Raw genomic sequence first — 24,902 nt, 5'->3', positions numbered from 1 at the left:
TTCCCTTAAAGAACCATCCAGGCCCTGAGACTGAGTTTTGGGCACCTTGGGACACACTCACTCCTTTTCCACTGAGACAGGACGTGGGCCCCTACACCCCTCCCACTACAATGGGACCTAGCTGGGCTACTCTGCACCACTTCCAGCACTCTGGGTTGGAAGATACCTAAGCCACTCCCCACAGGGTCACTCCCCAATGCCTCTCCAGACCCTCTGGAATCCACCAAAAGGTCTGCCTTCAATGTGAGCTCCCTGGGGTCAGAGAACTCACTCTCCAACAGGTGTTGGCATAGCTATGGAAAACAGGGTCTTACAATAGGCTCTCCCCAATTGGATCACACAGCCCCCTACAGGGGTTAACCAAACTATCCTTCACCTCACCATCCAGTGCCTCGCACATGTACTCCATACTACTCTCCAGAGAATGACAAGACAGTATCTGACTGCCTCTGTCATGCAACACACACTCTTCTGGGCGGTCTTCACATTCACATACCAGGATTTCAACCTTGGGGAAACCCCTCTCCCTGCACCTCTCATCTAGAGTCAGTAGAGTGTCCCTCCCACTACTAGGACCATGAACTCCTGCACCAGTTACCCTATTCTCCTCAGGGACGCTGCGCACTACTGGAGCTATCTCATGTCCTTGAACCTCCTGGTGTATGTTACCCCCCCCCTTCACGTCAGGCGCAACATCTCTGGGTGTATATACTACTCCCTCAGCACTGGATACCTGAATTGTGCTGCCACCATCTGAACTGAACTCCACATGCAACTCAGCAAAGCTCTCTTTCTGAGCTGCCCAAATTTCTTCTTCTTGGGCTAAGGCCCTCTGAGCTTTATCAGTCTCTCTCAGCTCTTCGTCAATTTCTCTCATCCTTGGCTCATGAGCCAGAAGCCAGCTTTCTTTTTCTGTTTTTCCCTCACTTTCAGAGAATTCCTCCTTCTCAGACTCAACTGGTAGTGTTGCCTTCCAGCTGGGTAACTCATATTGAAATAGGGATGTCTCTAGATCCTCCCTGGACCTTCTCTTCACAGGCAACCACCTTTCCTTGCAAAATACACGGAGCTCCTTCATTGTGTAAACAAACATGTGCCAGAAGTCGAGTTCCATTTTGCAACAACTAACCAGAGCCATAGTATCAAAAATACTTTCAGGAGGACACCATAAAACAGAAAAACAGTATGTGGTTGTGTTTGGTCTGCACTCACTAGTAGTGTTCACCAATGGCTGTACATAAGTCACAAATGCAAGTCCAGAATCCTCACCGCTGACTACCAATGTTAGATTTGGGGGTCTCTAGTTGGCACAGGTAGGTACTTGTGACAGATAGGAACCCTTGGCTCTAGTCAGGATAAGGGGATTACACTCCTAAAATAACCTCTGCGCACCCCCTTGGTAGCTTGGCATAGGGAGACAGGCTTATCTTAGAGGCGGTGTGTTAAGCATTTGTGACCACATACAGTAACCCGGTGACAACACTACAAATGGACACCACACAAGGTTTATATCAAAAATAATTCTTCTTTATATAGACTTAACACAAGACCACAAACGACAAAAATCCACAATCCTGTACTTAAAAATGGTAGTTTTTGCTTAGTTCAGTTCTTAAGATGCAACACTTTGCGTCAATGTACCTTACAATGCGTTGCGCTTCCACAACAAGTAATGTTGCAGCAATGGAAATGTGGCAAAGTTCCAGTCCAAAGAAATAAAGGCGTGAAGATCTTCCAGATGCGGCACGCTTCTCCGAGGATCCGAGGAGTCTCAGTTGGATGCATCAGCTGCAGCAGTGACACCCTCGTTCAGCCATGTGACGGCAACAGCCTTGGCTGTGGCCCTTTTCTCCGACATTGCAAGAAGCTTCCGCACAATGCAACAACTACAGCACCGACAGTCAAGATGTGACGGCAGCAGCTTCAATGGCATCGTGCTTCTCCCGGGATGCGAGACGCTTTTATCGATGCGGTGCAATACGACAGCTACAGCGCCGACACCCTCCCTTGGAGTTGCGACGGCAGCAGCAGCGATGGCGACACGCATCCTCTTCTTTGCGTGATGCTTCTCTTGATGCGGTGCAATATGACAGCTACAGCGCCGACATTCAAGATGCGACAGCAGCAGCAGCGACGCGCTTCTTCCTCATTGAGTTGCGCTTCCAGCTCCTTGCGACACGCAGTCCCTCAGAAGGCCCGAAACAGCAGGAGGCACTTCCAAAGAACTTTGGGGAGCTGGGGTTTGAATTCTGTTGTCCCTGAGACTTCAGCAGGAGGCAAGCTTTTTTTCAAGCCCTTGGAGATCCTTCACAAGTTGAAAATAAAGTACACAAAGTTCCTTTCTCCTTTCTTTGGCAGTCAGGCAACCTCTGCAGGCCAATCCCCTAAGCAGCACTTCAGCTTAGGAATAGTCTCTCCTCAGTTTCTTCAGGTTCCTCTCCTCAGCAAAGGTTTCTTCTTGTAATCCAAAAAGTGATCTAATTTCTTGGGATCAGGGTCCCAATATTTATACCCCCAATTCCTTTGTCCTCTGAGGGCAGAGGGGCCTTTGCCCAGTCCAAACCAGTTCTGGAGCACTCTGTTTACATGACACCTTCTTTCCTTTCACAGTGCAGGGCAGAAACATCAGACGCCCCACAGGAGGTGGAGCCAGCATTGTGGAGGAAAGGCACAGCCCTGGAGCACTCTGTTGACATGATTCTCTGTGTTGTCGGCGGCAACAACTCAGCAAAATGCATGAGGGACAATCTGCTGTGGAGCACTTTGTTGACATGATTCCTTCTCTTCTTTCACAGTCCAGGGCAGAGACATCAGACGCACCACAGGGGGTGGAGCCAGCACTGTGGGGGGCAGACACAGTCCTATTCAGGTCCCAGGTGCAACTCCTCCCTCCCATCTAGATGCAGATCTCTCTATTCACCACTGGGCAGACTCATTTTGTCTCCTGGAATCCCCAGTTCTGTCACTCAAACTCCAGACAAGGAATACACAACCTAGCAGAGGCAGGCCGGGATAGTTAGACAAGAAAATACCTATGTTTTAAAAGTGGTATTTTCAAACACAGAATGTTAAAACCAACTTCACTAAAAGATGTATTTTATCATTCTGAGTTCAGGCACACTAAACTCAAATTTCTACCATGTTCCCTGAGTCAGTTAGGATTTTAAAAATGTAATAATCTAACTGCCCATTCTGGCCTATGTAAAACAGGTAACCTTGCAATAGTGAAAAACGAAAATAGCTGCAATTCACTATTAGGACATGCCACACTCACCAGGGCATATCATACCTTATACTTACAATACATCCTGCCCTTGGGCCTTCCATAGGGGTGACTGATATGAAGAAAAGGGAAGGTTAAGGGACTGGCAAGCGGGTGCACTTGCCCAGTCAGCCTGACAGTACCAGGCTGCACAGAGGCTCTGCAATGGCAGGCCTTAGACACATTTTACAAGGCTGCTTCTGTGGGTGGCACAACCGGTGCTGCAAGCCCACCAGCAGCATTTGGATTTACAAGCCCTGTGCACATTCAGTGCACTGTACTAGGGTCTGACAAGTAAACCAAACAAGACAATCATGGAGTCACTAATCCATACATCAATTTACAATAGGGAGCACTTGCACTGTGGCACTGGACAGCAGTATTTACAACAAGGGGTGGTGATGGACAGAGTCTCTGAATTAAGCAGAGTACTCTCACCCAGTCAAGAGATCAGGGCTAGATCCAACACCGTTTTTTAGCTCATTGCACCATCCCAGTTTCAGAACCTGGCTGTATGCAAATTAGTCTGTCCCTGGCCCAGTGCATCATGGGAACAGGGCAGACCAGACTACAAAAGCCAATTCTTACACTGGGAAGGAAACAAGCTTCCGGGGACCGGTTTCTGGCATTTCAGCCGTCTTCGGCCCGGCTTGCTTGAATCCTGATGGTGCAATGAGCAAGGGCCGAAGAGGCTGAAATGCCAGAAACCGGTCCCCGGTAGCTTGTCTCCTTTCTGGTGAAGAATTGGCTTGGTAGTTTGGTCTGCCCTGTTCCCATGATGCACTGGGCCAGGGACAGACTAATTTGCATATAGCCAGGTTCTGAGCTGGGATGGGGCAGTGAGATAAATAACGGTGATGGATCAAGCCCTGATCTTTGGACTGGGTAAGAGTGGTCTGCTTAATTCAGACACTCTGTTCATCACCACCCCCTTTTCTGAACTGGACAGCAGTGGCACAGTGCCCAAAGCATCTAACACCAGCAAAAACACAAGCCAGCAGTACAAATGGAAGAGAGACCCATGCCAATGGTGCCAGGACTAACACAGGGGGACATCTGCGTCCTGTCCGCTCAACTCCCAGATACAGTACTACGAGCCGTCCGCGTCATTGTGTCTATCCCTGCCCTTTTCCGTCGTACGCCACGCCACTCCGATCACGTTCCGACGTTGGCCCCACATAGCTACCTGTCGCAGGCGTACTCGCTGTTGGTGTGCAGGTCAGTGATCTAGTTCTCAACATCTCACGGCCACTCCCTGAGGGCAGGTTTGCACACACACCACACCAATCCGGCACAGGCCATGTAACCATGCAAACATAATATATCGACAACGCCACATCCTTTATTGCCGGTGCTGACTAGGTGGCGCACGCTCCACGGGTCTCAACCATAAAGAGTCCATGAAAAGTTGCGCAGAAGGTTAGTCGCACCCTCAGCTGACTGGCCGTCAGCGGCCTACCATCCCCTTGGCGTGAACTTCATATGAATAGTGTTAGTGCCACCCCAAACTCATGTGGCCATCAAGAGCCTACCACCACTTGGCACGGACTTGTGTTCCACAGGCTTAGCGGCATCAAAACCTGAGGTGGTCTCCACCATTGATGACTCAGGAGTCAGCGACATGTCTGAGATCTGCCGGGCCGCGGAGAAGCTGAAGTGATCTCCGCCATTCAGGACTCGGACTCAGCAACACATCTGAGAACGGCGGGGTTTTGATGGGCACATGCAGTCCGCCCACTGCTGCACACTCCGCCGGCACCAGGTAATTATTTGATCATGGATGCGCAGAGGCGACAGTCTCTCTCTGTGTCTCCCTCTCTCACTTCCCTCTCTTCTCTCTCTCTCTCTATGACTCTTCATTCCTTTTCTTCTATCTCTCTCTCCCTTCTCCCTTTCTCACTCCCTTTTTTCCTTCCCTCTCTTTTTCCCTATGGCTTGTTTTTCCTTCTCTGTTTCTCTTTCTCAGTCCTTTAATAAGCACATTACACACATCCTTATTTTGTACTTTATTTTTTAGGCTCTGTCATCGACATCCATGGTCCCCACAGGAGTCTTCCTCCTTGTTTTTTTCTACTATGTTTGTTAAATTTTGTTTATTGGTTTATTTTATTTATATATATATATATATATATATATATATATATATATATATATATATATATATATATATATATATATATATAAAATATATAAGAATGAATAAAAGATTCACTTGGGAGCAGCGAGCACCAGAGGCACTCCGAAACGCGTCATGCCTGTTTAATAAATGGTTGTTTTAAAAGCCCCGCTGTGTCACCTCATCTACTTCAACAGAAGAAGATCCCTTTGGAATATATATATATATACATATATATATATACATATAGGATTCCACAATCCTGCAGTGCAAGCAACCAGGCAGTGGCTCCAACACAAACACAGCTACAGACCACAACGAGGGTTTCGTAGTTAAAGTGAAGTGCTTTATTCCATCGATGGGAACGGCAACATGACACGTTTCGTCCGGGGAACCCGGACTTGATCACATGACAGTCCCAAAGATACATGTGGTTATATACTAGCAGTCACTTCCCTTGACTCCTCCCATTTAAACAAGGACATAGTAAAAAAACTATTACATCACAATCGGCTGGCTAAGTTATAAATCTTTTAAAACTCTTTTTTTAAAAAGATTATTTTCTAGATAATTTGGTCATAGCATCATTGTTTTTAAGAGAATTCATAGCAAAGGAAAAAGTATAAAACCATAGTAGTTCCTAAACTGCCTCCATATATACAATGACGAAAACGATGAACAGAATGAAAAAAGTGCCCAAAGTCACATCCAGCAAATACAATGGTAGAAAAATATTAATTAATATTACTTGTCCCAGGAGGTCAAACGGACACAATCCAGTAAAGAAGTTAAAAACCACATAATGTAATAAGAACGTGCAAAAACTAATGCAACAATTTTAGCCCATAAAATGGACCAGAGCATGATAATTTATAAAAATAACAAATTATCAACAGCCAGACAAAATTCATTAGTGAAAAGTGCAAGTGCAATAAAGTGCAAGAAACCGGCTAATATATATCACAATTTCAGCAGAAAGTGCATATAATGTAAGAACATGTGCAAAATTTCATAAATTGAATTTAAAAAGAAATGGAAAAGAAATGTAGATTACATCTCATATATTGACCAGCAAGAGGTAACTTCGCATCAAGAATATCCAGGGTAATTTCATAAATCATATACATCTCACTAGAATAATCCATAGACAAGCCCAATAAATTAGCAATAAATCATCCTCAGCACAATATAAAAAAGGTAAAACCATAAATATAGGTAAAACCATTAAGATACTGTGCAAATAATGAAACAAGCTAAAATATGTACAAAAAGTTATGAAGATCTTCTCCCATGTTCAAGCCGTTAGGAATCTTAGTGTTGAGGAGGACTATATAGTGACTTTCCAATTGTCTTAATTTCTTCTCTCTATCACCCCCTCTCTTGGACAGAGGAACAGCGTTGATTACAAAATATTGTAAATCATTCAAATTATTATTATGGACTAGTTTAAAATGACGCGCCGCCGGGTAATTGGGGTCAGAATTAACAATGGCCCGAAGATGCTGTAAAATGCGGTTATACACTTGTAATTTAGTGCTACCAACATATAGCAAATCGCAAGTATATATATATATTAATAAAAGTAACATTTTAAAATAGCTTATGGTTTATAAAAAAATTAAGTTTGACCAAAAAAATTTATTAACCTTTTTGTTTTTTTTCTTAACTGCTGTGTGACTCTTTCTTTTTCTTATTACTGTTATTTGCTGGTATCCACCATGGTGGAGCACTTATCATGGGAATACTTGTGATCTCTGCAGTTTGCAACAACTTCTGAATACTCTGTTAGATTTATCTCAACTTTAGTTGCATTAAAGTGCTGATAATGAAATGCAGAGTAGCTGTGTCCGTGCAAAAAAACACAAGGTGCACCTTTGCGATTTATTCTAAATACTAAAATCCTGTATTGAATTGCACTGAGGTAGTGCCTGCACTTACAATGTACACTCAAAATCAATGAAGAAATCTCATTGTATTTATATTGATTAGGAATAGTGCATCATGGGCTGGATCTTGACGGGATACACTGCCCAGTTCATATATTGTTCTGCACACGAAAAAATGACAGCACAACTTTCACAACTGCAATGCGAAATCAATTCCGGCAATAACCCACGCTACCACCAGGAATTTTACACCTGCTTTCTGCTGGTGTTAAGCAGGATGAGTATCTGCAGCATGAAAGGAAACACAGCCAAGAGCCACACCAGAACACCCACAGGTGCTATAGAGTCAATCAGCATGATACAGGGATACCCATGAGGGCCACAAGACTCATCGCAACAACCCCAGGACCGCCAACGCCCCCCAAACCAGCATCTGAGCAAGTGTGTCCGTGTGGTTATTGTGTTAGCATGATAGGTACGGGCCCGGCAACATCACAGTGTGCTGTCTTCAGCAGACGTTACCATGTCTCCTCAGCGTTGGCAGTGACCCTGGACATGTAGCTATGAACGCATCCTCCTGCAAGCACAACACATGTGTGCTGGTCCGGCGTACACAGGTCAGCGCAGGGGTGTGCCTAGCCGGCAAGGGAAACGGGGTGTCTCGGACATGTCCATGTGCAGTAAGTGTGATAAGTGTGTCTCTGTGTTCTGGTGTGGCCTGTCACATGGGGCCGTAGCAGACGATGTTGTAAAGTGGCATACACCACCACCAGACGGCACTCTCATGGTGTAATTCGAATGCCGCAGGACATTCCGGAATAGGCATTACAATGCTGTGCTGTACAAGTGCACGGGATGCAACAGCATACCATACAAAAGTGTAGGGGCTCCTGGGAGGGAGGAGCAGCTGTTTGGCAACGTAACACACAGTGAACGCGCCCATGTGCCACATGCTGGGCATCCAATCCATAATGACCACGGTCGCAGACATCCCATAACACCCACAACTGGCCTTTGTACACATCCTGTATGAATGCAGCGTGTTTTTCACTTCTATGCTCTTTCAGTGGTGTGATATTGCCTGATTGTGTGACTTATGCGCTTGTTGGTGTGTTTCATTTTGGCCATTGTTTGTCTATACTTGTGCTGTACTTGATTGTACATGAGTGCCATTGTGCCCATCTCCCCCCGCCCCCCACTCCGTGCTTCTTTCTCTTCCTGCTGCTGTTGTTTCTATAATGTTGCTCCTCCACACTAAAATACACGTAAAGAACAAATTAGAATAATTCCTTGATCCTTTTACGTTTCAAAACTTCTCTCTATTAGTTTCTTTTTAATTTTCCATATAAACTGTTTTTCTCATATTCAACGACACATCGAAGTCAGCAGTGCAATGTATTCTATCAACACACTTTCTAGAACTTTCTACAACACGTGCAGGTTTAAAGTTGATCAATTTCTTTAAACTTAACGATATTTTTTCGCAACATTTTCTCGAACATTTAACGGCACGTGCAGGTTAAAAGTTCATGATTGTTTTAAGTTCGAACATCGCCTTCCAAATGAAAGTAGCAGGTGTGGTTGAGTTGAGCAAATTTTATTCTATAATATGTACTCCACGTTCAAACTTCTTTTTCTTAACCAATCACAAAGATGCTTTTCCACAAATCGAATGTGCACCATACTTTTAAAAAACAATGCTTTTCATCTCCCAATCAGGTATCGTTTTGTATCTGAAAAAAACCAAGCTCCCCATCTTTAAACATATCTCTTAGTCTACAAAGGAACTGCATGAGCTACAGACATCTTTCCATACCTTCCAGCCATACCTTCAAAATGCTAGTGTGGATCGTAGGACATGGCTATGTTTTCTGGTGCAAGAGGTATGCAGAACAGAGACGTATTGACTTAGACCTAGGTTTCCAAAATGTGGACATTAAATGGTTTCCACAGAGAGGATTGAAGTGACACCAATTGTTGCCTTTGGTTAAAACCTGTTTGCATCTCCAACAACCTGACCTCATGATTGAGCACTGTGGAGGAAACGACCTAGGCACATTGACTGGGGTAGATTTGGAAATGCTTATGAAGGACACCTTTGGACAATTGATGTTACTTTTGCCTTAAATGGTCTTTGTATATTCCAATATATGCCTAAGACAGAAGTGGAAATGGTCAAGACAGTTTTGTCCTCAGATTGAAAAATCTAGGAAGAAAGTCAACAAAGCTGTGTCTGCATACCTCAGAGACCAAAAAATGGGGTCCATCTACAACAACATGCATTTTGATATGGCTGATATCTACAGAAGTGATGGAGTACAATTCACAGATCAGGGAAATCGAGTTTTCCTGAATAACTTGAAGTTGTGCATCCGCACTTATATGTAGCTCCAACTAATGAACACAAAGGCTCTTTTTAGAGCCACCCTATAACTTACAACTTAGGCCCGGTATTTTAGGGCCAGGTAACGGCAACACCCGGACCCTCGCCAAAATGTAGTCTCCACACAGCTGTGGCACAGCGGCCACACCATCTCACTTTGCTGCACAGAGCTCTCGCTGTGATCACCGACTCTACTCAACAATAGGGTGAGTAGTTTGCGCTTTACAAATATCGTATTGATTTACCTTCGCACTCCCTATACAACACCACCTAAGCACCATATACAAGTTGGACAGGTGTGGCACAGTCCCCAGAGCACATGACTTCACAGCATAGCACACACAGTTGAGGCTCACAGTTTCATCCCCTAGTCCAGCAGCAGCTCAATTTAACAGCATGACACTCTAGGCAATACCTCACTAGGGGCCAGATGTAGGTAAACTCAAAATACCGAGTTCTTAACAGCGAATTTTAACGATTCGTAATTAAGAACTCGGTATTTCAGATGTAGATAAAAAATCGCAAAAAATCGCTAAAAAATTACCGATTCCCCATTACCGAATCGGTATCACGATTCCTTAATACCGATTTGGTAATTAGCGAATCCAGTATTTTGAAAAATCGCAAATTGGTGAATCAGCTAATCCTGTGCTTTCTGATGACCTCACAACCAGGAAGTGGCCACATCCATGCAGCTGCACTGATCTTGAAGCTGTTGGAGAGGCAGGGAGCACAGCAAACAACACAGGAGCAGCTTTTCTTAAGTTCTTGCTGACACCCTAGACCAGAAATGGACAACCAGGAGAAGGAAAAGGAGGCAGGAGAGCGCATAAGGAAACACAAATTCAGTGAGAGGGAGCTGGAGGTGCTGATAGGGGAGGTGACAAAGGACCATGATAAGCTGTTTGACAAAAATTCCATGCACGTCCCAGAATCACAAAAGAGGCAGATATGGCTGGTTATCCAGTACAGGATACATGCCAATGGCGTAACCCAGCACTCAATTGAAGAACTTAAAAAATACTGGTATGACCTCAGAATACATGCTAAGGAGAGGTTGGCTGATAGACTGAAGCAATCCAAGCAGACAGGTCGTGGGAGATCTACAGCGCCTGTACCAACTGCCCTGGTTTTTTTGGTGGAGTCCACCTTCCAGCCGGAGAGCGTAAGTGGTATTGGAGATGCAGACAGCTCAGCCAGAGCTGGCAACAGGCAAGGTAAGGTGCATGCACAGCATGCTGTGCCCCCCACTCACTAACCCCAATCCACAATCCCCAATGAGGCAGTATGATTCCCACTCCAGTACATGTTTCCCTGAAAACCAGCAATGCATTATGGGAAATGTAGTCAGAAGTAACACATATCATAACAGTCAGTCCACTGAACCCAAAGGCATGTGACACACATCAGCAATTAGCAAGCAGAGGACAGTCAGTTTGATTGGCAGTCATGAAATGTATTATTTCGCCAATGCTGCCAGACAAGTGAGCAAATGTACATTCTGTCTCCACAGGTGAGATATCGCGCAAGGCTGCTGAAGGGGACACAGGAAAGGCACCCAGGAGAGACAACACACAGGAGGGGGGGTTTGTTGGCTGCAGAGCACACACCACCACCACCACCACCTCCACCACCATCACCACCACCACCATCACCATCACCATCACCGCCATCACAACTGCCACCACCACAATCACTGCCACCACCACCGAGAGCCATGAGGCATACAGTGGCTAGCCTCCAGCAGATGGAGGTGTCTGAGGAGGACAGCATGGGAGGCCAACATTCCACGCAGGCAGAGGATGACAACAGTGCAGGCACAGAGTCCCCCACCGAGCGCATCCACACAGGGGTCAGACACCGCAGAGCAAGGACAGCCAGTCCTGTTGTACAGGGCGAGTAGGCAAGCATATTGGCCGGTCTCGAGGGGAATATGCTCAAGGTACAGCACCTGCAAGGCAAAGCAATTAGATCAGTGCAACGCAGATGGTCCACATTAACAGACACATGCTGGAAATTAAGGAGGGCATAACCAGCATGAACAATACTGTGGCTGAGGGCCTGAGGGACAAGTCAGAGAAATTGGACAGCTACACTAAGGTGGTGAACCGCCTCTCCACTGCCACCTCTGTGCTCTGCAGGCAATCGGTGGCCATGCAGGAGGAGATGGCCCACTACAGCTGTGATGTGGCAAGGGGGCTGGTCACAGTGACCAGTGCACTGCAAGTGCTCCAAACAAACCAAATATCGACTACAGGTGCAGGGGATGGGTGGATAGTGAGGAGGCAACAAGCCGCAGCAGCATCACACCCCCGATAACCGAGTCCAGGAGGTACAGCAAACGGCACAGTGCTGCCACAGGACAGACAGCCAGTGAGGACTGTGTGCCCAGGGAACCTGGCAGTGCTGCGTGTGGGTGCAGGAAATAATGATAGCCATCACCTGGCATTGTGAAATGGGTGATGTAACCCATTTCGCCTTTTGAATGTCCGTAGAATATTGGCATGGCATGTTGAGGCCTTCATGTTGTGGCGGTGTGCTATGCTATTGCCTGAGTTAAGGTTAATAAAACACCGTCACTCCAATTCAGTTACTGGCTGTGTCTCCTTACTTACTCAGAAATAGTTGCGTGTGATCTCAGCCCGCCTGCGTCTCCCATCTAATGCTGCTACCACACCTGCTGCGCTGTGCTCTGGCAGTTGACAATCCTCACCCTCGTCCTTGGAGTCAGTTAGTTCTACTGCTGTTCCTTTCTTTGTGGCAAGGTTATGCAACATGGCACATGTTGCTATTATTTTACAGCAGATGATGGGACGGTACTGACATGCACCTCCACTTTTGTGGAGGCAGCAGAACCTGCTTTTTAAGAGTCCAAATGTGCGCTTAACAACATTGCTAGTAGATCTATGTGCCACATTGTATCTTCTATCACTTAGGGTAGATGGGTTGAGATATGGTGTCAGGATAAATGCCCGCACGGCATATTCGCTATCACCTGAGTGAGAAAGTAAGTGTCATTAATAACAGTCACCTACACATTCATCCAAGGTTTACATCAGGGTGTGTCACATTGATTTACCTAGCAGGTATCATTCTCCAAATTCACCACCAGCCAGACCTGTGTAGATCCCACTGTTCATAAATATTTAGGAGTCATGGGAGCTCCCTGGAAATTTTGCTACAATGTCAGTAATGATGTGGTCCGCATCGCAAATTACCTGCACGTTGATAGAATATGTAGATTTGCGGTTCCGATATATGTACTCTGTAGCTGCAGGTGGGCAGATAGGTATGTGTGTCCCATCAATGCACCCTATTACATGTCGGGACTGTGCCTTTTGATAAAAATCCATCTTGGTTTTCTGCAGTTCCACCTGTGTGCTGGGGAAGCGTATGTAGTGATGCATTCTTTGAATCATGGCATCCAGGAAAGTATTGAAAAAACGGGACTGGCAACTCTGTGACACACCACCTGCTACAGCTATCACCCCCTGGTAACTATATGATGCAAGTAGGTGCAGACTACAGAGCACCTGAACATGTGTTGGTATAGCGTGCGCCCTTGGGGTCTGATGCTACAGGAGTGGGTGCAGGTCCCGTATCAGGTCTAGGATGGTTTGGGGGTATAGCCGGTACCTCTCATGGATTTTAGCCTCAGTCAGTTGGAACAATGTAACTCGCAGTCTGTACACGCGTTCCTCCCGTCTCCAGATCCTCAGTCCTGCTGCTTGCATACAAAGCTGCCTTGCAATAACATAGAGGGCTGCCTTTGTGTTCACACTGTTGCAGTTTGGGGCTGTTTCAATGCAGTGCACCTGATTATCACCTGCTTTGGTACATCAATTTGCGAGTTTTTAAGGATTTCTTATTTTGCGATTCGGTATTTTGGGTTTCGGTGTCTGCTACTTGCAAATTAAGGAATCGCTAACTGGTTTCCCTTATTTTTAGTGATTCCTTAATTGGCAGGTAACGCAGGAATTCAGTGAATTTCCACGTTACACCTCAGTATTTGGCCACCTACCACTGGCCCTACATTTGCGTACCCTGCACTTTCATACCGATTGGGGTCAGTAGTTCAGCGACTTTACCCCGAGTCTGTCAGCGGCTCAGCTTATGCCCCCAGCGCCATCGGACCCGTAGGAGTGAGTAGTTTCCACTTCACAAATACCGAATTGAATTGATACGCGCAAATTTACCTTTGCACTCCCTGTATAACACCCCCTAAGTACCATACACAAGTACAATATTCAAAACAAAATTTCATCTGAGTAGGTATAACTACATGCTCACACTACTTCGACAGATGTGGCACAGCGGCAAGAGCACATGACTTCACAGCATATGACACAACAGTTTGGGCTCACGCTTTCATCCCCGAGTCCGTCAGCAGCTCAACTTAGCACCATGAGACTCTAGACAGTACCTCACATATTTTCCGAACCCCAGGACTTTCAAACCAGTACGGGTCAGGAGTTCATCCTAGTAGGTATAAATACATCCTGTCACTACTTCCACAGGTGTAGTGCAGCGGCCACGGCACAGGACTTCACGGCATAAGACACACAATTTGGGCTCATGCTTTAATCCTTGACTCCAACACCAGCTCACCTTAGCAGCATCAGACTCTAGGCAATACCTCACTTAATTTCCGTAGACTAGCACTTTCAGTCTGCTAGATATGAGTAGTTAGCTTCACACCCCCTGTATAGCACACCTTAAACACCCCACAGAGGTTACAGTGCTCCTACCCTCCTCTTTCCTACTTTTTTTGCCCGTTTTTTCCCCTTACTCGCTTCAACGGAATCACAAAATGGCGGCCAACACTTCCTAGTTGCACAAGACTCTGGAGAATACCTCACATATTTTCCGTACCCCAGGACTTTCAGACCAGTACGGGTCAGTAGTTCATCCTAGTAGGTATAAATACATGCTGACACTACTTCCACAGCTGTAGTGCAGCGTTCTGGGCACATGACTTCACAGCATAACACACACAGTTTGGACTCCCGCTTTAATCCCCGAGTCCCATAGCAGCTCACCTTAGCAGCATCACATTCTAGGCAATACCTCACTTAATTTCTAAAGCCCACCACTTTCACACCGGTAGGAGTGAATACTTTACTTTGCACCCCCTCTATAGCACACCCTAAACACCCCACAGAGGTTACAGTGCTTCTACCCTCCTCTTTCCCAATTTTTTGCCCTTTTTTCCCCTTACTCACTTCAACGAAATCACAAAATGGTGGCCAATACTTCCTATTTGCAACCGCTCGCAGCCAATCAGTAGCAAGCTCGTGCTCGTAATGCCTCAGCCAATCAAATGGCAGAATTCCCAAATATCGATATCTGTAAATTTCAATATTTCGCAAAAAAAACTGAAAGGATTTACACCAAATAAACAAAAGCATGCTTTCTAGACCAAGACCCTTCCCCTGCCAAATTTGGGGTAATTCCGTTCACCCGTTCGACCTGTAGCCTTGTCTAAAATTTCTTATGGAAATTAACATGGAGAACACACGTTTTGGCCCCCCCTTTTACCTCGGCCACCCCCTTGATAAATCACCCCTAAACGTTTCAACATAGGAGCTGATATCAACAAAGAATTTGTTTTGAAAATTTCATGAAGATTCATCAAAGGACGCCAAAGTTATAAGCAAAACAAAAAATGTTCTTCCTATGGAAACTTGGTCCTAACTATAACTTCCTACTGGCGACCGCCAGTAGGTAATATACATAATGGAGACCACCATTTGACTCAACAACTCAGAGCACGTAACTGGGGCTCCAGTACCATGATTCAACTGACTATCGATAATTTGCTGTGTCAGTCTGTACTGAAAACATAAAAACTCATTATGCTGTGTACTTGGATTCACAATACTGTGATATTTAATATGCACTCAAGTCTGCACTTAAGCACTATTTTGCACAATTTAATTTCTTGTAGCGTTACGTATTTGACAATAACATGAACTTCACAAAGATACCAGCAATAGTATGCATTTTAATGACAGAACAATGTAATTCGAACTATTCAGGTTTTTTGATGTGTTGTTACCATGATGGTGTCATAAAGTGTAAAAGATTTATGAAATGATTATTTAAAATATTTTTATGTCTATTGTGCAAAAGTACCACGTGTCTATCATTACGTTTGAACTAGTCACTTTAAAAAGCCTATGACAATGCCGAACTATCTCATGTGATCAAGGCCCGAGGAGGGGCTATAACGCATCATGGCGACTTCCACCATTAAAGAATAAATCAGAACTTAACTTCGTGGTCCGTATCCGTTTTTGCCATAGAACTTGGAGGAGCGAAACGGGAACCTTGGAGATATATATATATATATATATATATATATTACCTACTGGCGGTCGCCAGTAGGTATATATAGTTAGGATTTTTTCTCTATGGGATTTTTGAAAATTCTATGTCTAATAACTTTGCCGTTTGTGGACGGAATTGGCTGACATTTTCAGGAAAATGGCACATTTTGTTTCTGAGCAGCCCTTGAAAATTTGGGGGGGTTCGTCAAGGGGGGGCCGAGAAAAAAGGGGGGTCCCAAAACGTGTTTTTAACATTGAGTTTTCCATAGGGCGGTTGGCCTCACTTTTAGCCCGAACGGCTGAATGGATTTGCACGAAACTTGGCAAAATTGTAGGGACTGGTAGCCCGATGTGCCTTTGCTAGGTCTCAATATATGTGCTCCAGTGGATTTTGAGAAATTAACGTTCAAAAAAAGATATATATCTGTAACAGCGGACCGGGCAGCGCTCCGGTTCGCGGACTTTTCGCGGTACGGAGCTTTGTGAAGCGAAGCTGATTGGTTCTCCGGCGTCTGTGAACATTCCAAACAGTCCGTAGCGGCCGCCATCTTGTCTCTCGGTAGGATCGAGAGACAAGAGGAGGCCAAAGCGAAGGGGCAAATGACCATAAGGGGGCATAGTAGATCCTCGCTGACCCCCTAGGTTTGATGTGGAGGTTTTAAAAGGGTCCCGCGGGGCAAAAAAAAATAATAATAATAATAATCGAACGGCTGAATGGATTTGCACGAAACTTGGTAAAATATTAGGGACTGGTAGCCCGATGTGCCTTTGCTAGGTCTCAATATATGTGCTCCAGTGGATTTTGAGAAATTAACGTTCAAAAAAAGATATATATCTGTAACAGCGCTCCGCTTCGCGTAACGGAGGTTTGCGAAGCTGATTGGTTCTCCGGCGTCTGTAAACATTGCAAACAGTCCGTAGCGGCCGCCATCTTGTCTCTCGGTAGGATCGAGAGACAAGAGGAGGCCAAAGCGAAGGGGCAAATGACCATAAGGGGGCATAGTAGATCCTCCTTGACCTCTTAGGTTTGATGTGGAGGTTTTAAAAGGGCCCCGCGGGGCAAAAAAAAAAAAAATAATAATAATCGAACGGCTGAATGGATTTGCACGAAACTTGGCAAAATTGTAGGGACTGGTAGCTCGATGTGCCTTTGCTAGGTCTCAATATATGTGCTTCAGTGGATTTTGAGAAATTAACGTTCAAAAACAAGATATATATCTGTAACAGCGCTCCGCTTCGCGGAGATAAAATTATATCTGTATTACCTAGCTGTTGCTAACACCAGTTAGCGACGGCTAGTAGGAGATAGCGACCATCTTGGGCCCCACTTTGCATGTGAGTGATATTTATCACTAATGACATGCAAAGTGGGCATGCCAAGATGTTAGCGACTGGAAACAGTCGCTAACATCGCTATCTCCTATTATCAACTTTTGGAAATATTCGCGATAAGCGCGAATATCTCCAAAAGCTAGCACCTGCCCTGAGCAGTTCTTAGCCATGTTATCCAATGGGAGGGGGATAACATGGCTAAGAGCATTAGCTCGGTATTGCATGAATATCGCTGAGTTTTCAGCGATATTAATGCATTGCGGTCGTTTTTTATCGTATTTGCGATAAACCTTGATAATAGCAAGGTTTATCTGCGATAATTTCTGACGATGCTTAGCGGTAAAAAAATCGTTGCTAAGCATCGTTAGGGATAAATATCGCTTAACTTTGGTAATATGCCCCAACGTCTGTTAACGTTCGATTCGAAGGAAATCAGGAAGTGTTGAAAAACATTGTCTGCGCCATCTTGTCTTTTTTCAAATGCCACACTTTTGTCGTGCACGGCAGTCATTTTAGATGCCTTGACCAGACCCACTCTGTGCACGCTGTCGATCCTTAGCATGGCTCCCCACCCTCGCAAGCATCTCCCCCAGGCACTGGTCACCCCCGCTCTCTGTCTTATGCATGGGTAATAAACCTCCCCCCATCTGCGCTGCTCTTCCCTGAGAATCACACCCTGTGCCCGCCCGACACCTCCCTTTCGCCCTATTCACTACCGCACCCTCTGACACTCCTTTTCCTCTGTGTCCGATTGTCCAGGCCGGTGCTAGGGTATCAGCTAGCCCTGCAGATGTAGTTTATGGCCCCAGCTGTAAAGAATCACCCCTCTTCAAAGGAGTTATAGTAGATCAAGGCCCACACTCGATGAGATCCGTCACAGCAGACGCGTTCCTATTATCTGAAAACCATCCTGTATTGTGATTGGGGAGGGGACCGAGCCTGAAGCGGAAAATTCCAGGGATGACTCTTTGTACATCGAAGTTTTTACAATTATGTGTCACATTAAAAATATATAGCACTCCGACAAAGTAGTAAGATTATAAAACTTTAATAACTTATAAATATATACAAGAAAACAAAAACAGTAATAACATATAAACATTTTTAGGGAAAAACAACGAAGTAGCGGTCGGCTGTGCGAATAGTCCCAACGCAGCACAACGTCCAGATTTCTGGCGTGGGGCGTCGCGGGGGGTGGGTCATCAGTAGCAAACTGTTGTGCGAATAGTTCCAAGGCAGCAGAACGATGGCACCAAGGTGATGTCCAGTAAGTTGCCGCACTGGTTTTGGTATCCTACAATGCTGCTCCGAATAACGGCGTGGGGCGCCCCGGGGGAGGCGGCGTGAACGGGCCTCTCCAGGTGGAGTCTCATCTGTTGTAGTGGGGCGCCCCTTTACCGTTTCAGTTGCCATTCCGTCCGTTTTTGGTCCACTGTGTCAAAAGCCGCAATTCAGCTGAGTTGCGCCCACTCTTGCGGTGCAGCGATAGGCGGCTGTCACAGGACTCTCAAAATGGCGGCAGGCTGTTTCCTTTTTGGGCCTGGTCCACTGAAATGGCCCTGGGACACCTTGGAAATCGGACGCTTGTCTGCTAGGTCTTGGACCCCATTCTCGAAAGCGTCCCCTCCGCCTTGAGGATTCATCAAAAGTTTTGGGGGCCCCCGACTCCTGTAGGCTTCTGGTGGGGAGCGGCTGCCATGATTGCTCGCGGAATGACCACGACGGAGCTACGAGATGGTGGTGCTCTCATGCTGACGCCAGCTTCAGTCTGAAACATCCAGAAACAAGGTGGGGCTTTCATCGTTTGGGAAAAAAAAAAAGTTTTCATCCAATGAAAAGTGTTGTTTTTAGGTCATATGATCAAGCCTTCCATCATTAGGAAACCAAAAGTAAAATGAACCAATGAAAAGTTTTATAAACAAGTCACATGACCTGTTATGCGGCATAGGGTATAAAATGCGGAGAAAATACGTTGGCACGTGAGGCGGCGTCAGTAGCGGACCGATGTGCGAATAGGCCGAAGGCAACACAACGCGCCAAGATCCGGATGGCACCGAGGTGGTGTCCAGCAAGTTGCAGCACTGGTGTGGCCATCCTACAATGCTGAAAGTCGGCGTGGGGCGCCCCGTTGGCCTGTGAGTTTGCGTCAGTAGCGGACCGATGTGCGAATAGGCCGAAGGCAGCACAACGCGCCAAGATCCGGATGGCACCGAGGTGGTGTCTAGTAAGTTGCCGCACTGGTGTGGCCATCCTACAATGTTGAAAGTCGGCGTGGGGCGCCCCGTTGGCCTGTGAGATGGCGTCAGTAGCGGACCGATGTGCGAATGGGGCCAAAGGCAGCGCAACAATATTTTCGGAATAGAAGACACCACAAGGCGCTGAGATGCCAAGATCCGGATGGCACCGAGGTGGTGTCTAGCAAGTTGTGGCACTGGTGTGGCCATCCTACAATGGTAAAAGTCGGCGTGGGGCGCCCTGTTGGCCTGTGAGATGGTGTCAGTAGCGGACTGATGTGCGAATGGGGCCAAAGGCAGCGCAACAATATTTTCTGACTGACACCACAAGGCGCTGGGATGCCAAGATCCGGATGGCACCGAGGTGATGTCTAGGAAGTTGCTGTAGTGGTGTGGCCATCCTACAATGGTAAAAGTCGGCGTGGGGCGCCCTGTTGGCCTGTGAGATGGTGTCAGTTGCGGACCGATGTGCGAATGGGGCCAAAGGCAGCGCAACAATATTTTCTGTATGGAAGATACCACTAGGCGTTGAGATGCCAAGATCCGGATGGCACCGAGGTGATGTCTAGCAAGTTGCTGTACTGGTGTGGTCATCCTACAATGCTGAAACTCGGCGTGGGGCGCCCCATTAGTCTGTGAGATGGCGTCAGTAGCGGACCGATGTGCGAATAGGCCGAAGGCAGCACAACGCGCCAAGATCCGGATGTCACCGTGGTGGTTTCATAGTTGAGAGGCACTTCATCTGCAGTGGGGCGCCGAGATCCGGATGGCACCGAGGTGATGTCTAGCAAGTTGCTGTACTGGTTTGGTCATCCTACAATGCTGAAACTCGGCGTGGGGCGCCCCATTAGCCTGTGAGATGGCGTCAGTAGCGGACCGATGTGCGAATAGGCCGAAGGCAGCACAACGCGCCAAGATCCGGATGTCACCGTGGTGGTTTCATAGTTGAGAGGCGCTTCATCTGCAGTGGGGCGCCGAGATCCGGATGGCACCGAGGTGATGTCTAGCAAGTTGCTGTACTGGTGTGGTCATCCTACAATGCTGAAACTCGGCGTGGGGCGCCCCATTAGCCTGTGAGTTCGCGTCAGTAGCGGACCGATGTGCGAATAGGCCGAAGGCAGCACAACGCGCCAAGATCCGGATGGCACCAAGGTGGTGTCTAGTAAGGTGCACTGGTGTGGCCATCCTACAATGCTGAAAGTCGGCGTGGGGCGCCCCGTTGGCCTGTGAGATGGCGGCAGTAGCGGACCGATGTGCGAATGGGGCCAAAGGCAGCGCAACAATTTTTTTGGAATAGAAGAGACCACAAGGCGCTGAGATTCGGTTAGCACCGAGGTGGTGTCTAGCAAGCTATGCAGCTGAGTTGCGTGCGCACTTGCGGCGAATAGGTCGAAGGCAGCATAACAATGTTTTCTGAATAGAAGACACCACAAGGCGTTGAGATTCGGTTACCACCGAGGTGATGTCTAGCAAGTTGCCGCACTGGTGTGGCCATCCTACAATACTGCTCCGAATAACGGCGTGGGGTGCCCGAAGGGGGGGGGGGAGGCGGCGTGAACGGGCCTTCCTAGGTGGAGGCTCGTCTGCTGTAGTGGGGCGCCCCTTTACCGTTTCAGTTGCCATTCAGCTGAGTTTCGGCTGCTCTTGATGCTACAGCGACAGGCGGCTGCAACAGGACTCTCAAAATGGCGGCCTGTTCTTTGGATTTGGGCCTGGTCCACTAAAATGGCCCTGGGACACCTTAGAACTCGGACGCTTGATTTTTTTTTCCTTTCCTGTACATGCAAAAAAAGGTAAATGCCCGGTACGTTACACGCTTCATCTGCCACGATGAACTCTCCAGAGGAACCGAAAAAAAATATAGTTATGGTAACTATACCATGCATCGTCATATGGAGAGGTGGCACCAATTAATTATAGTGCTGCATAAAAGAGAGATTTGGAGGAGAACCCCTGACCTGCTAGTACATTCATCAAAGAAGTGGCACTGACAGCATCAGAGGCAAGGGAAACGGTCCCAAATATTTAGAAGAACTTTGGAAAGATTAAAATGACATGTTTAGATTGTGGCAAATTAATTTCATGTGGACAGATGAGTGTTACTCTAATAAATACAGCATATGAACATCATCATAGTCGATGGTTGGTAGAGACATTTTGACTATATCCTGGACCTGCCCGTCCTCGCCCAAAATGGCGCCGGAATAAATGGGACTCGTAACTCCTTGTTGTGTACTGGTTGCAGAACCTTGAAATCACGAGATACGTATGCAGTTTTGAAGCACATGGCGGGCGGGGACGAGAATTGATTGAATATTTCGACATCCCTATTGATATTAAGTTCTGATGTGTTATTGATTACTGTACTATTGAAAGTTCGAATTAACGTCACCCATGGTACTTGCCCGCAAATGTATATCTAGATAATTTTATTGTAACTGGCCCTGTCGTATTTTAATTATAAAATGTACGTCCACCGATTGCGTAACTGTTAGACACCTTAGTTCTTGCAACCTAATGGCCCGCCCGTTACGTTCCTCTACAGTGTAAATGTCTACTCATCATATACGATTACAGTTTGCTCCGTGGCCGGCCCACGTGGTTATAGGCTCGTATTTGTATAATGAAATTTTCACAATAAAGGTTTTTAAAAGAAAACATGGTAGTAGTATATACATTGGTAAAGTTTTTAATAATAGTCACTGTTTTAGAATCATTAAAAGGCAAGTGAAATAAAGCAGACCAATTACATGAAGGGTAAAAGGTATAATACGAAGGAACGCAGTAAAGATAAATGGTCAAGGGCTGTTGTGTTTTCTATTCCTGCAACATAAAGTGATCGATAAGAATCTCATATTCAGGCGTATCGGCGACTAAGACAGCAGGTCGACCCTCTTTTGCTCAACGGCTCCGTCATGGGACGAAGAAACGGTCTTTTTCTCGAAAAAAGAATATATTTTACTTGCAGGACAGTTGTAAATTTTCCGGGAAAGTACATTAGCCTGGAACATTATAACATATATTTAAGAAAAAATAATGTTCAGAAGTAATAAAAAGCGTAATTTTTAGGTCATATGACCAAGCCTTTCATCATTAGAATAAGAAAAGTAAAATGAACCAATGAAAAGTTTTATTAACAAGTCACATGACTTGTTATGCTTACGTTACGCGCTGCGCGCCCCGGATGACTTCCGGATGCGCTAACGCGGCGCGTCATATGACGCATTACGCGACAACGCAGGTCCAGAATATAGTCAAAATGTCTCCACCAACCAGCGGTCGGAACACAACCCCTTTCAGCAGGCTAAATAGTTCTGTTAAATGACAACAGAAGGGACAGGCAACAAGAACCATTAGTCAAAGAGGGGAGGGCTAGTTCTTCTCTACCGGGTTACATTGGGGGGCTACCGGAACTGATCGAATTGGTAGTCTACAGTGTTTCTGGATGTTTCAGACTGAAGCTGGGGTTAGCATGAGAGCAGCACCATTTCGTAGCTCCGTCGTGGCCATTCCGCAACCAATCATGGCAGCCGCTCTTTATCGTTATTTTGGGCGGGGTGGGTGGCGGAGCCGAGCTGTTTTGCAGCCATCATTGTGTGGAGTTCAGTTCATTTCACTAGTTTTGTATTTGTCATGAGGGGTTGTTCCTAATGTTTCTATTTTAGCGAGGTCAAAAAGAGATCCCATTAGTGGCCTACTGATTTTGCTCGATTCCTTTTCTTTTTTTTTTACACGATTTTTCGTTATCTGCAAAGACTAAACAGAGTATTGCGACTCTGTGTTTGTTTGTAAATAGAGAATGAACCAAAGAGAACCAATTCTAAAACAGTAAATACTTGGATAACAATCAATCAAATGGAGAGAGAAGCAGGCACGACGTATTACAACGGGGGCAAAGGCCTGCGTTAACTACCCTTCACTATGTGCAAAGAGAGAGTACTCCTAATAGAAATGAGGGGGGGGGGCACCATTCAAAGCAGATCAGTGTGCATAAACACGAAAATGTTTTCACTTACCACGTACTTGACATTCGACAGCTTATGATATTTGCTATTAAAAAACCATTGAAATTCACTGAAAAAACCATAGGTTATAGACCATATATAGTTAGGAATTAGCATTTACAAAACCTTGAAAATTCACTGAAAAAACCATAGGTTATAGACCATATATAGTTAGGAATTAGCATTTAAAAAACCTTATTTTACTCACACAAAACCATTGAAATTCCGTATATAGTTAGTTGCACTAACTATATATCGCACACCCGCAATCCACTGCTGATGATGTCACATATTACATCATTCATGACATGGTCAGTGACATCACTGATGACATCACTGATGACATCTCAAATGACATCACTGATGACATCTCATTTGACATCAATGACCACATCACTGATGATATCATTCATGTGACAATACAATGCATCTCCTCACATTTTAATATAACCTCTGTTTCACCCAGTGTTAAATACAGAGTATAATTTTTGAAACCATTGACACACCAATACTAGTTACTACATATGTACTCACTGATTCCTACGTCTACACACACATTCACTCATTCACCCATACAATCATTCATACATACAATCACTCATCTTTACAACACTATCATATGCACTCATACACCTATACAGACACTCACACTCTGCCACTCATCCATGGAGTTACTCACACACCTAGTCAGTCCTGTAAAGAATCAATCACACTTCCATTTTCTTGTCTATACAGTTAAACATAGAGCACCTTACATTTTCAAACATATACTAACACATACTTACCTTGTTATACAATCATTGATATAAGTACACATTGATCTGCACAGAGTCACACACCTCCCAGCCAGCCACACACACACTCAGTCTCCCATACAAATACTTGGACAATCAATCAGTAACCCATATAGTTAATCATATAGCTACTGATCAACACATGTAGCAGTTTACAGAACAACAGACATAATGATGCACAAATTAAGACACTTTAGTCACTAACCCATGCACTCAGTGAGACACATTTAATTACTCACTCATACATTCAGTCATGCACCTACTAAATCCTTTGTCCAGACACTTATACTTCCACTCATTCTTCAATATGTAAGACACATTTTAACTTTACAGAAACATACAGTCACTGGATGTTGTCATCATTGATGTCATCAGTGATGTCATTTGAGATGTCATCAGTGATGTCATCAGTGATGTCACTGACCATGTCATGAATGATGTAATATGTGACATCATCAGCAGTGGATTGCGGGTGTGCGATATATAGTTAGTGCAACTAACTATATATGGAATTTCAATGGTTTTGTGTGAGTAAAATAAGGTTTTTTAAATGCTAATTCCT

The sequence above is a fragment of the Lissotriton helveticus genome, chromosome 4_1, assembly GCF_964261635.1.
Source record: "Lissotriton helveticus chromosome 4_1, aLisHel1.1, whole genome shotgun sequence".
NCBI classification, from domain to species: Eukaryota; Metazoa; Chordata; class Amphibia; order Caudata; family Salamandridae; genus Lissotriton; species Lissotriton helveticus.
This window is presented reverse-complemented; position numbering follows the sequence as displayed.